Raw genomic sequence first — 13226 nt, 5'->3', positions numbered from 1 at the left:
TGATGAATCAGAGAAAAGGTTTGAACCGTCACTGTGATACCACCCAGGGAGTGTTTTACAGGAGACAAGGTATTTTCTGTAATTTCTTCAGTTGCTTTGCTTAACAATACCCATCCGATCTGAAAAAATAATCTTCTGCTAGGATGCTACCAAGAAAGAGGAAGCATATTTGAAACTTGCTTTGAAACAGCACTCCTCATGTTAATTCAAAGCATGGTTATTATTGTGCTGCTCGGAAAGCTGCTTTTCTGCCCAGCTTCCCTGTGATCACTTTAGCTATATCTGATACTGAAGGCTTGAAATCTCCAGATTAGAAATTAAATTCCACCTCTGTGGCCCAGACCTGATGACCCGCTGGAATCACAGCAAATACGTTTGCCTCTTTGGTGAGCTCTTCCAGCTAAAGCTGTTGCTTTTTTGGTCAAGATTGAACTCTTTTGGATGAAAAGAAAATTAAAGCCACGCAATACAGGCGCAAGAATAATTAATGACTTGAAAATGAGTAGGGATTATTCAGACTGATGGCAGGCCCTGATATTGCAAGGATTTAGGTGCTTGTTTTATTCTTGCATGCGTTAGCGCATGGGACAGTCGGAAAGGCTCTGTCTCGGGCTGACGGGGGATTTGGGGTGGCCGCGACATGGCCCGAGGCGATGAGCTGTGCAGTCGGGACTGCTGGGTGAGATACAGCCCTTACGGCATCAGACGGCAATTGCTGCTGCTACGTTGGGTATAAACCACAGTGTTTCGGGAGCGGACGTGTGTGCTGCTTGAGTGTCTGGTATGGGAACAGCAGCCTGGGGAGGGAAGGAAAGAGGTTTCCCATTGGGATTTCCCATGGGATTTCTGACTTTATTTTGCAAATGTGAAAGCTTGGAGCAGCCTGTGCTAGAAGGCAAGGACTGAAGGGGAACTGTCAGAAATCATGATTTAAGTCTGATCACTCTGAAAACATCAGTCACTGCGGTGGGCACTGAATTGTTTGGGTGTCTTTGATTGTGCTGCTCACCGTTGGTCATCTTTTGAACATGATAGAATTGAACAGCAGAGTCTTAAACCCCCTATTTTGGGCTTTTCAGTGCTCTATTATAATGGTGAAATCCAGAAATGGAAGGTGAGTGTAGCTTATGAATACACAGTTTTTTCAGTGAGCTCTGAAACAGCTTCTAACAATTAACTTTATTAGCTGGATTTTCAGCAGTACAAAATGTGACCGTGATCATCTCAGTTTAATTAAAAACGTATATACATTGTGATAGCGCGGGGCTTACGTGGAGACTTGTATTAGCCTGACGGATTTTTATACTGGTCACATACAATGTCATGGTTTAGACCGTTGTTTTTTATTAGGAGCTTTTATTCTTCTCGCAAGAGTTTCCAGTGTCATTTCTGCTGACAGATGCTGCTTAGGACGGATGTATTTTTATTCCCTTACAGTTAGATTGGATCAAGCATCTTTTTCCATGTAGCTCAAATTTCCGCAGTGGAGTTACTCCTAGTTTACTACTCCGAGAAGAAAATTGTAGTCATTTTTGTGACCTTGTTTAGCAGCAGTTGCAATCTTTCTGGCACATGTGTGTGTGATCTATTCATTTCCGCTTCCTACTAATTGTAGGAATTCATGCTTGTAAATAGTATTACAAAAATACCGCAAATAAAAAGAGACAGAGAGAAAATCCAGCGTTTGATCATCTTTTTTTTTTTCTTATCTGGAAAGGGAGGCTGAATCAGTGAGGTGTTGAAACTTGCAGGGTGTTTGTTTCTGGCATTGATAAGGATCTCTTACGTTCTTCTATAAAATGCTAAATTAACAATAATCAGCTTCCGTGACTTACAGCCCCGCTAAGTGCATAGCTTGCCTTTCTCTCAGGCCTCCTCTGAATCCACAGATCTGAAGGCTTTTTGCCTGTGATCTGAGAAAGCAAAATTCCTGACAAAACTAATGACTTGGGGCTCCTGCGGCATTTTAAAACCTTTTCTTTTTCCCCATGAGTGGCTGCCTAATGTGACTGGGATTTCAGTGACTGACTGCGTTATTTTCTCCCTGCAGTTGGGGATATTCAGCATCATTAGCCTGCCTGGCTGATCTGCACAGCGGCAGCTCTCCAGTGAGTTTTTCCACCAGGTTTTTTTAGTCCACATGATCTAGATGGTTTATTGCCTTATGTATTGGGCAATAGTACACGACATAGGATTTAACAGCATTTTCAGGTCCTTATATCACACCTTATGCTGTGATGTTGTGGCAAATGTAGAAGACACATGAAGGACCGGCAATTTCTGAGCGGTAGTAAGCAGTACGTTCTCAGCTGAGACCCCTTCAGAGCAAGCAGTGACCAAAGAGCGGGGCAATTGCCTCCAAGTCCTGGAAAGCAGAGGAAAATTAAAAGCTTCTGTAGCTGTAGCAGCTGGATTTGCACTCTCTGCTCTTCCATTCCTGCTCAGCTCCCGGCAGGAGGGGCAGCCCTGTCCCTCCTATGTCCTTCCCCAGCTTTTCTCTCCCTGTTGGCAGGACCCCCCATCCCCTGACCGTGGGGCAGCAAATCTGTTCCTGCTCCTGGGAAACGGTGATTTGGTTCTGATGCCAGCTGGAAAACTCTGCTGTGGACAAAAGCAATGAAACGTTGGCAAAAGCTCCTGCTGCCAAGCCCCGCCACAACCACTGCAGCTACCTAAGTGATTAATATAAGCAAGATTTGTCCTTCAATTTGAAACTTGCAAGCGTAGGGTGCGGATGCTGCCTTTGGCTGGCTCTCGTGCTGCTCTCAGCAGCGCTCCTGCAAGAGTGGAGTGACCGGCCGGGACATGCTGAGCCAGGGAAGCTCCGGGATGAAGCAGCAAAATGCTGCCTCGCCAGCTGATGGCCAGTCCTGCGTTCAAAGCGCCTGCCTCCTGCACATCCCCACGCTTGCCGGCCCTGGCCTTGCCTCTGGGCCCGCTTAGCCTCGCATGCACGGCACAGCTTCCGCCAGCATCCGCCTTGGGCCGCTGCCTTTTGTTTGCTCCAGATAGTTTGGAAACGCGGCGGCAGCCCGCAGCTGAGTGACACACATGGCTGGCGAAGAGGATAATGATAAGCCCTTAGTGCAGCTCGATGCAAATCCTCCTTTGATACCCAACGCTGCGGAGCAGTTGATTTCTCGAAGATGCTTTGGGACAAATAAACAAATTGTTTGCTCTGAGCAACAGGGCATGGAAGTTAAAGCAGACTCTTTGTTGCCAGAGGTCTGAAGAAATGATGGGAGGGTGCGTGCAAAGCCCTGGGGTGATGCCAGCCTCCCCGCTTTGCTGAGGTAACTCCCTTTTGCCAACTGCTTCCCCGTTGCGGAGTGGATACTGCAGCCAGGCTCGGGACGCTGGTCCTGACCAGCATCGGCACTGCCCCGCGGCCACCGCTGGCTCAGCTGTCCTTGTCACCGCTCCTACTGCTAAAAAAGATGAATTTTCTTGTGGATAGAGTGCTGCTTTTTCCCATCAGTGTTTGGGGCTCCGGGAAGCTGAGAGTTAATGTCAGTCCCACCAGTCCCTTGGTGGCTTCTTGCGCCGTTTCGTTGTCCCCGAGTAACTATATGACAGAGCATCAGTTTTCATCCCCGTGGGTACCCACAGATCTGTGGTCGGCCGCTGATCTCATGCACAAGCTGTTGCGATGTTTTAAGGTGAAAGAAATCTGCCCCGCGAGCACTTCGGGAAGGCTCCATGTCAGAGGGAAGAAAAAGTCAGGGCTTTCAGAAAGTCAGAGCTGAAAAAATCTGGTTAAGCCCCGCGGTTGCCCACCGGTGGGGCTGTGGTTGAACAAGCCCCCGCTGGGTCCGAGAAGGGCTGCTCCACGCTGCAGATCCAGGCAGTTTTAAGGCAATTAAGGGAAATTTAGGGGCAACCCCTGTTTCTGGTCATGGAGGCGGGTGTCCTTCGTGTCCCGGGGGAGGTTGGGGTGCGCTGTGCCTGCCTGCCCCGGGCCCGTGGGGTGCCCACGCCTGCCCACCCTGCCAGCTCCAGGAGGGGGGGTGGAGAGGGGGGCGGTGCGAGCGGGCTGGCACTGGGGGGGTTAATGAGGGAGGGTGAGAGGTCTGGGTGGGTGGTCCCCGTGCGTGGGTGGGGGATCCCTGTGCGTGGAAGGTCTGGGCAGTGGGATCCCTGCGTGAGGGAGGTCTGAAGGGGGTGTGGTACCCACGCATGGGTGGGGAGATCCCTGGGGATCCCTGCGTGGGGGAGGTCCTGGGAAGGGGGGATTCCCACGCTTGGGTGGGGTCTGGGTGGATGTACTTACATGGGTGGGAAACCTGGGTGGGAGGATCCCTGCGTGCGGGAGGTCTGGGTGGTTGATCCCTGTCCGTGGGTGGGGGCTGGGTGGGGAGATCCCTGGGGATCCCCGCGTGGGGGAGGTCTGGGTGGGTGAGCCTCACGAATAGGTGGGGAATCCCTGCGTGGGGGAGCTCTGGGGGGCGACCCTCATGCACAGGGGAAAGGTCTGGGTGGATATACCCACACACGTGGGACACCTGGGTAGGAGGCTCCCTGCGTGGGGGAGGTCCGGGTGGCCGATCCCCCCCTGCCCGGGGGTATCCCAGCGCGGGGGGCACCCGGCGGCCTCCCCACGCCGGGGCGGGGGAGTCCCCGTGCGTGGGACAGGCGGCCGGGCGGGGGGCCCCCCGCGGAGGGGCATCCCCACGGGAGCCGTGGGCGCGGGTGGCGGCCAGGGACCCTGCGGGGCAGGGCGGCGGCGTCGCGCCTTTAACGGGCGGGGGGGCCGGCAGACGCGGCGGACGTGCGGTGCCGCCTCCTCCCGCCCTCCCTCCCTTCCTGCCCGCCAGCGCCGCGCAGGCACCGGCTCGCCGCCGCTCCGTCCCCGCTGCCCCGCTCCGCACGGCCCGGCCCGCCTCGGCCCGCCGCGCCTCACGGTGAGTCCCGCCCGGGGAGCGCCTGGCCCGGCGGCGCGGAGGGACGGGCCGGGGTCGGGGCCTGGCCCGCGGCCTGCCCGGCGAGGGGCGGCGGGCCTAGGCCTCGGCGTGGCCGGGCCGCGGGGCGCGGGCGGGCGGCGCCGGCAGGTGGGCGGCGGGGCGGGCCCCGGGGCTGCGGCCCGGCCGGCGGGTTCCGGCGCCGCGGCCCCCGCTGCCCTCCCGGGGCCGGTCTGGGGGGGCTGAGGGCGGGGGCTGCGCCGCGGGCCCGGCGCCGGGGGGGAGAAGCCGCTCCCACCCGCGGCGGTGGGGCGGGGGGGGCTCTTGCTGTGGGCCTCCAGCCGCCGCGGCTTCAGGGCAGCGCAGCCCCGGGCTGGGCAGGGGGGGTCGGTGCCTCCCGAGCGCATCTCCCGGTAACCTTCCCGAAGCCAAGTTAACCGGTAAAAACGGGGAGGAAAAAAAAAAAAAAAGATGTGTGGGTCGTTTTCCGTAGGTCTGCGTCGTTACCTGCCCGCTGCCAGAGGCGCGACCCTGTGAAGGGTGGCTAAGGAAAAATTTACCTCCGAAATAGGATTTGTAAGAATTTCCTGTGGCTCTCAGCCCCCTGGATAAGGTTAGGCGTGAACCGAATGCTGCAGCGCCCGGGTGGCCTTGCAAACTTTAATGAAGCATTGCGCTTGGCCGGCGAGAATAGTCTGGCCCATTTTGTATTCCTGTAGCGGTCTTAACTGCGCACGGTAAAACATACTGCTTTTTCCCATGTTCGTAGGTTACGTTTGTCAGGGGTATTTTATTTTTTAAAATCGCCCCTGCCCTCTGGTGCGGCACCGGTATGGGTTGTGTGCAGCTGTGTTAACCCTGACATGGGGTGCATGTCCCCCGCCTCTCCTCCTCTCCTCACAGCCGACTCCCTTGCTGGAAGCCTTCCTCCGGTGTGCAGGCTGTTGAGGGGGGGAAGAAAAGTTCAGGTGGCAAAGGTACATCTTTTGTACCCAACTAATTTCAGTTGATGAAGTATTTTAATTAAGTAGGTGGTTATTAAGGAGACCATAGCATCTTTTCTGCGTTGGGCAATGCCAAATGCCTCTTTCTAGTGATGTGTGTACACCTGTGTGCTTTAGGCTTCTCAGTTTATAACCTTTTTTCCCAAAGGCTCTGCTGTGTATTTTGAGGTCGCTGTTAGAAAAACTCGAAGAAGATAATTTCTTGCTTTGGGGAAGAGGAGCTGAGCTGATGCTCTGCTGTAGTCCTGTTCTGTTTAAAACTCTCTCTTTTTTTTTTTCCCTTTAGCGTTTCCATTGCCGCCTCTGTCCAACAACGCACATGGTATTTAGTAGACATAACTGACAAGTTGTATTTAACATCTCTTTATATATGACAAGGCAGAAATCCCTCGCAGGAAAGTCTGAATTGATTGCTGCAACAGTTAAAAGGGGATTCAGTTCCCCCGTTCCACCTTCTTTCACATATTTTTCCTGCCTGTGCTCTCGGTGGATCGCTAACCTCCTCCTGCTTGGTTTAGGCTGGAAACATTTCTCTGCCTCGTGGACCTCTTCCCTATAACTGCGCTGTAATTTCTGTCCGCGAACAGGCTATGCAACTTGCTTTACCACATATTTTTTCTCTTGCCTCATATGCTGATGCTGCTTTCTGCATACTGTGATTAAAATAACTTTTGTGTGTAACTGCAGCAGGGAAAGGTTGGGGTTTGGATAGAAACACTAATTCTCTGTTAGAGTTATTACCAAATACCTTTTTTGTTAGGTTTTTTTTCCACCCCCCCTTATCTAGCCAGTCTCAGAGATGCTTTCTGCTCTTAGAAGTAGCAGCAGCAGTAGGATATGAAGGACACAGTTAGTTTTTAATTTGATCCTTTATCCCCCGCTGTCATAAAACTCCTGTTACAGATAACTTAGCCTGCAAACTACTTTGTTTTTGAAACCCTTTGAAGAAAAGGGAAGGACTTGCTCCAGCCTGTACAGAGCTGTGGTGTTACTCAGTTAGCTGCGTAACAGCTTTCCTTTGCATCCTCCGCTCTTACTGTTGGAGATTAGATGGTTATGGCTGAAAAGTGTCTAATCATTGCTTGATCATGGGTACTGTAAACCCAGGCTTAACAAAATCCTTCAGAAACTGAAATTCTCTGTGAATTTCAGAGGTGATGGGTATAGATTAAATATGTTTTTGGCCAACACCCTGAAGCGTAAGGACATGGGGGGGAGAGGACATGTGTTTTATTTTAAGCATCAAACTTGGTTGCTCCTAATCCCTTCCCCCGCTGCTGCCAAGACACCCACCTCTTGCCGTTGACTTTGCGAGAGCTTCAGCTCCCAAGTTTAGTTCCCTGATCATACCCCCATTATGTGCCTGAGTAAACAGCGTGAATACCCCCTGTGCCGTCCTGGAGGGGTGGGGAAGAAGCAGAAGATGGTGTGGCAGGAGGAGGGTAATTCTTCATTCCCCCTATCTGCTCCAAAAGCTGCGGCAGCAAGCGGGCCGATAAGAACCCGAAAGCAGAAGAGAGCCCCCGATCAGGTCTAGTTTCCCTGTGCATAGCACCCGTCCGTGCCGTGGGTGCCTTTTGTAACGTAAGTGCTTTTAAGGCGAAACTTGCTCAGTTTATTCTTTGCCCCCATCTCCATGGGAGAGCTGCTGAAGAGCCTCCTCCAAGTCTCGGAGCAGTCGCTGAATTTCCATCCTCACGGTGTTTATGGCTGGTTAGTAGAATTTGTTCTTGTTCTGGTGTTGCCATTTGGTTTAAATGGTTGTTTTCCCTCCCTCATGTAATTAGAGGGAGCAATCGGATCCCCTCTTGCCAGTTGTTTTGATAGGTTAAACAACTCAAAGTCTCCTCTTGTTGTTCTCTTGTCAATATTCTCAGGATTTCCTTGTCAGTGAAAACCTTTTGCCTTTACCCATCAAAACCTTTTTAATATAAAGGGAATTTTACGCATCTGCATTTAGCTCTTAAGCTTCCTGCCTTGTGTTGGCAAAACAGCAGGATTGGACTATTTTTAAAAAATGAATATTTTTGGGGGGCCTACTCGCTGCACTAAGCTCTCAAACTTTTTGACATTCCTTGGGTGATTGTTTTAGGCTAACGAGACAGGGAGTTGCTGGGCTAAATCTGTCCCAGACAAATCACTTCTTGTTAATGACTGTGCATAAACTATGGAGATGATAGATTGGAGAATTACCAGCTCATGACTCTTAGGAATCTGTTTCTCCTCTCATGGTTATACAAGATGTCCAGGCAAATAAAACACATGATGCCTTTTAAAAAAATAGTATTTATTTATGTTTTTAGAAATGTAGAAGCTTCTTCCTGTTTGCATGCCTGAACTACAGCTGGTTGCAGGAGAGAGGGTACTTCTGAGCTTTGAAAACTTTCTGTTCCTTGCCAGAACGGAGCCTTGAAGGTAATTTCATACAACGTGGACTTGTTGGCACTTTTTTCAGGCTGATGCCTGTGGTCTCTAGTTTGGGAACACATCTGTGCCTGCTGGTGTGGGCACTGCTTGAGAAACTCTGATTCCTGCTTTTTTGCCCCCATGGCAATTAATGGCGGCTGTTATTTCCGATGAGTGCAGAGTGGGAGCAGCAGCCCTCGCATCGGTAAGCGCCGTACGTTGATCTGGATTCTGCTGCTTCTTCCAGTTGAAGAATTGGTCTTTAGCTGGGGGTGGGAGAAACAGAGTGGATCCAGGTGGTGCTCCGAGCAGGGAGACAGTACGCAGGCATCCGCAATTCCTGCCATTCCTCTGCGAGGGTTTTTTCCGCCCCCCCCCCATGAGAACTAAAGTAGCATCTAGGCCAGGTTCCCTGCATTTGAACTCGTCCTCTCTTGGTCGCTGCCAGTGCCTATGTGCAGGAGTGCTGCAGTCTAATTAGACTATATGAGAATGAGTAAGTGAATCTTAATAAATGAGCTTATGGGGGCACTGTCAGGTCAACTTAGACCCTAAATATAGGTACTGGGCAGGGTGCAGGCTTGGTGCAGGTGCAGTGTCTATCCATACAGCAAAATTAAATGGAGATCTCCTGGGAATGCATAAATTCTGCTGCCTTGCCGTCTTGTCGGCCTGGATGCTCCAGTGTCTTGGTACAAGAAATGCCCAAATCCACTCAAATATGGGCGTTCTTTAATTGAAGCTTGGTGGGGAGTTGGAAGGGGAAGTCATGACTAAAAACTGTAATAATCTGAGGTGCTAAAGAATGCAAATCTCATGATCCTTTTTAATGCTTCCCATTCAACTAAAGGTGATTTTTTTTTTTAAGTAAGTCTCTTAGATACTGTGGAAAACAGGGAAGAAGAGAAATGGTTTCTGTTGCCTGTATGCACATGAAAACTCTGAAAAGCTTCTCTGACTCTTTGTAACACAAATAAAGAATACAGTCTCCTCTTCTTGCAGCTATATGATGCAAAGTAGTTTAGGAGCTTCAAGCCTTGAATTTTGCTGTGCAATGTGTGGGGGATGGGAGGGAGAGGGACAGGAACTGTAAGGTTTGTGGGTTAATCAGAAGTAAAATAGTTACTTTTATGCAGCTCTCCTTGTTTTCTGCAGTGTTCTTTGTTTTTTTGTTAGCGCTTTGTGGCTACCCTGCTTGTCAAAATTCACAGCTCTAAATTCCTGTTGCTGAAGAGAAGTAGATGACGTTCCTTCCCCTTTTCTTCCGAGGAAGACTTATTTAGAAGAATAGCGTTTTTTTTCCAAATGACACCTCATCTTTGCTTGTAGATCACTGAGGCTGCATTATAACTCAGAGAAAGTGTCTGTAAATTAGTAATGTGGGCAAGCTACTCATTTTCTTGCACTAATAATCCCTATTATAAATAGCCTTGTCCTCCGCTAGCATTAACAGCTCCCTGCTGCTGTCACTGTCTGGTGTGCAGGATTTTCAGTGGTAGTAAAGCATGGAGAGCAGCACTTCTTGCAGGTTTTTGCCCTTTCCCATTAGGTACCCTCCCTCCTGGCTGATTCCACTGCCTGTGCTGCCCTGTCTGGATCTGCTTGTAGCCAGGCAATCCTGCAAATCACTGCTCTGCTTGAGAACAGCCAGTACATCGCTAACAGTTCCCCTGCTGCAGGAAACATCTTTAAGCCCTTTTATGCTGTAAAGTTGAGGAAATAGAGCAAAACTCCTGGTTTCCTTCAAGTTGTTGTTGAATGACTAATTGAGCATCAGGGAGGGCTTTTTCCATCTCAGAAGAGGTGTGTTGGTGTTATATTAATTGAATAGCTAGCCTTCTCAGCCCGCCTGACTGGTGTCCAGCTTGTCGAGCATGTGTTGAATGACCCAGGGAAAATAAAGCTTGAGTTCAGAATTACGTGGGTGTTGAAGGCTTTTAAAGCCTGGTATATTTATGCCCGTGATTCATGGCGCTTCCAGAAACAATCCAGCTCTCATCCTGCGGAGGGGAAGTACCTCAGTCCAGTGTTATCATCTTTCGTTTAGCTGTGTCACCTGCCAGAGCAATATAAACTCAGCCTGTGTTCTTTTGGGCTCCTTATTCTTTTGCTTCCAAATTCCACCCTGCAAATGTTTCTTGTAGAAGAAATGCTGGCTTAATTCTGCTTTACACTCTCCCATATGGACTGAAAATGGTAAGCATGGTATTTTATTTCAGGGATGTGACAAATTTTAGTACATCTCATTCCTGTCTGCGATGTGAGAAGGTGTCTTTTGTCTGCCTGCAACCGCACAGGAAGGAAGTTGTTGAGTCCAGGAGATAAAAGTGCTACCTCCTCCTCTGCATGGGGGCAAGCAGCCTGCTCCTCGGCTCAGCGGTGTTCTGCTCCTGTCCTGCTTGTAATAGGGTGGAGGGGAAAATTTTCATGGGAAAATGTGAGTGGACTCATAAGCTATTTGCAAGTGCGTAGCTGTCAAGGAAGATGATGACTAAGCTATTGCACAAGGTGCAGCTCTTCAGGGAACGCGCAAGGATTGGACCGGATTGTGACTGACTGATAAGAGAGCCTATAATATCAGTCAGCTGATAATTTTATTACTACTGGTTTAATCTGACCACTGGCTACGATTACTTTTTTCCTCAGCCTGTTTGCTGTGGGAAAGTCCATACTCAGTGAGTCCAAAGAAAAAAAAGCCCAATTTATTGGAGGAAGTTAATGGTTCCTGAGCCTCTGGTGGGGAGTGCTGTGTGGCAGGAGTGTTTAAAGCCGATGACTTGCATTTGGCTCGTGTGGATGTCTCTCTGCCAGGCGCCCGCCCTCTGCCCTGCGCCACTGCTGGGCTATCGCACCGCGTTGTCCACCTGCCCTGGTGTGCAGGCAGGATGGAGAGTGCTTACCCTCCCACTTAACAGAAGGGAAAGTTGAGGCCAGGTGCCTGCAGTTGAAAACGCCAAGAGATCACCAGCAGACCAGCTGCTGATGCCGTTCTCTTGGTCCCATTTGTGACCTGGCCCCCAGGGCAAGCTGCCCTGGCTTTGCTGGGCTGGCAGTTAGCTGGTGGGTGAGTGGGAAACCGCTCTTCTGTGGTGACCGAGGCTGTTCCCGCGTGCGTCTTCCTTTCAGGGTCTCTGCTGTGGTGTGGGTGGGAGGCCAAGCGTGGTCCCAGAAAGGGTTGTTTCTTCCTGCCTCCCAAACTGGTTTGAAAGGCTGCCGTGATGATTAGCGCTGCTTTGTCTGCTAAGTCATTGCTTATGTTGCGTGGGGACATCCCAGCTTGGCTTTCATGTAGGCATTGCCTCTTTCTTAAGGCTATGCTGTGCATGGACCTAAAAACAGGTACGTGAAACCAGTTGCAGCATCTCTTCTGCCCCTCTCCGATTCAGCTCCAGGTATATCCAAGAGCAGCTCCGTGGCTACAGCAGGTCATACCCATCGGATCTTTCACAGGGCATTTTCAAATCTGGGAAGTGATCCGAGTTTAGCGGTGCTGTGCCAGGAAGGGCCCTTCCCCTGGGGCTAGGTGGGGACTTTTCTGCCTCCTTTAGCTTGCTGTCCTCTGGCATGTCCTTCTCTTGGACCGGGCAGTGTCTGCAGTTCTCAGTGGGGTGTGGTGCTGGGAAACTGGCAGAAAATGGAGTTCACGGGTGAATGCTATATCCCATGTCACACCTACTGACCTTTGCTTGTGTAAATACCTGTCGGCAGCATGTGTGGCTTCAGCTGTGATGGACTGATAGAGGACTGTGCTGCTTTTTTCTCTTTATGCTGCCTTGTTTTGTATTTACAGCAGTGGTGGTGGAGGTCCGTCAGAGCTTCACTTCTCCAAGTTCAAACTCTGACCAAGGAGGAGCTGTTTGCCTAACGTATGCTGAGAAGGTGTCCTCGCCAAGCCCGTCCTAGCATGGACAATGAGAAGCATTGTCCAGAAGAGCGGCAGAAGTAGCATCTCAAAACCTTGGAAACCACCAAGCTGCAGGGAGGATTTATGGAGGTTGTGTTAGGATTTTACTGGGTTCCCTGGGCTTTCCCACGGCGGCTCAATGGGGATACTGACAGTTCTCCCTTGTTACCTTCACCTAAGGTCACTTCCATATCCACAGCCTGTGTTACACTACCGCTAGGATTGGGTTGCGTGCTAAATTTAGTAAACCTCTTTACAGCTTAGTGTGCGCGTGTGTATGTAAAACCAGATTCTTTTAAAGTAGCTTTTAATGGGTTAGAGCCTAGTTCAAGATGGACAACAAAGCTAGGCTTTCTGTGCGCAGGCGGCAGTACACCAGGCCAGTGGTGGGAGGAACAGGTACGCTTCTCCACCTCGGTGTACTTCAACACATGGATTCGGTGAGGTGTGGAGCACCGTGGGAGGGAGGGTTGCTGGGGCACAATTACAGCTTGTGTAAGGTGGTCTGCAGTCTGAGGAGGAGGCATGTGAAAAGTGCTAGCGAAAGGGTTTCAGAAGTTGGGTTTCAGAAGTTTTAAAGTCTTGTGAAAGTTCTTGATCAGTTATTTCCATTACTAGTCTGCCTTTTCAGCTCTGCACCCTCTATCTCCCCATTTCTACCTCTTTTTCATGCTCTTTGTGTGCCGAAAGAAGAATTTCTTGGCTTCAGGTCTGGTCTACCTATTTCTAAGTAGATTTCTTAATCCCTGCTCCCCATTACAGACTACTGGAGTAATAGGTTGAGGTGTAACCAAAGTTGGAGGCAAGTAAGTTTAGACCTGTGTGGTTGCAGTGAAGTGTTTGTTCAATCTTTGCCTGCCAAAGGAGGAGCAGATTGTGGGACAGCAAAGCAAGGGGAGTGAGAACCCAGAGAAGCATGAGAGAAATGACCTCGATTACTCTGCATTTCTGTTGCTGAGCATTTTTAGGCCTTTTTAACAACCTGGCATGTTCTCGAGTTCAGATCAGTACTGT

At 50.4% G+C, this 13226-nt stretch overlaps 1 protein-coding gene across 11 annotated transcripts in view; it reads left to right on the top strand.

The window, feature by feature from the left end:
- The first annotated feature begins 4785 nt into the window (after nucleotides 1-4785).
- The window catches only part of KTN1 (kinectin 1), an 80402-nt gene continuing 71961 nt past the window's right edge, over nucleotides 4786-13226 (top strand). For all 11 annotated transcript variants that reach the window (XM_072864234.1, XM_072864241.1, XM_072864235.1 and 8 more), the window contains exon 1: nucleotides 4786-4901. The gene's annotated coding sequence lies outside the window, so the exon portion shown is untranslated. The remainder of the gene's footprint in view (nucleotides 4902-13226) is intronic.

The sequence above is a fragment of the Ciconia boyciana genome, chromosome 6 (assembly GCF_034638445.1).
Source record: "Ciconia boyciana chromosome 6, ASM3463844v1, whole genome shotgun sequence".
NCBI lineage: Eukaryota > Metazoa > Chordata > Aves > Ciconiiformes > Ciconiidae > Ciconia > Ciconia boyciana.
The sequence above is the reverse complement of the archived record's forward strand: the minus strand, read 5'-3'. Positions and strand labels throughout refer to the sequence as shown.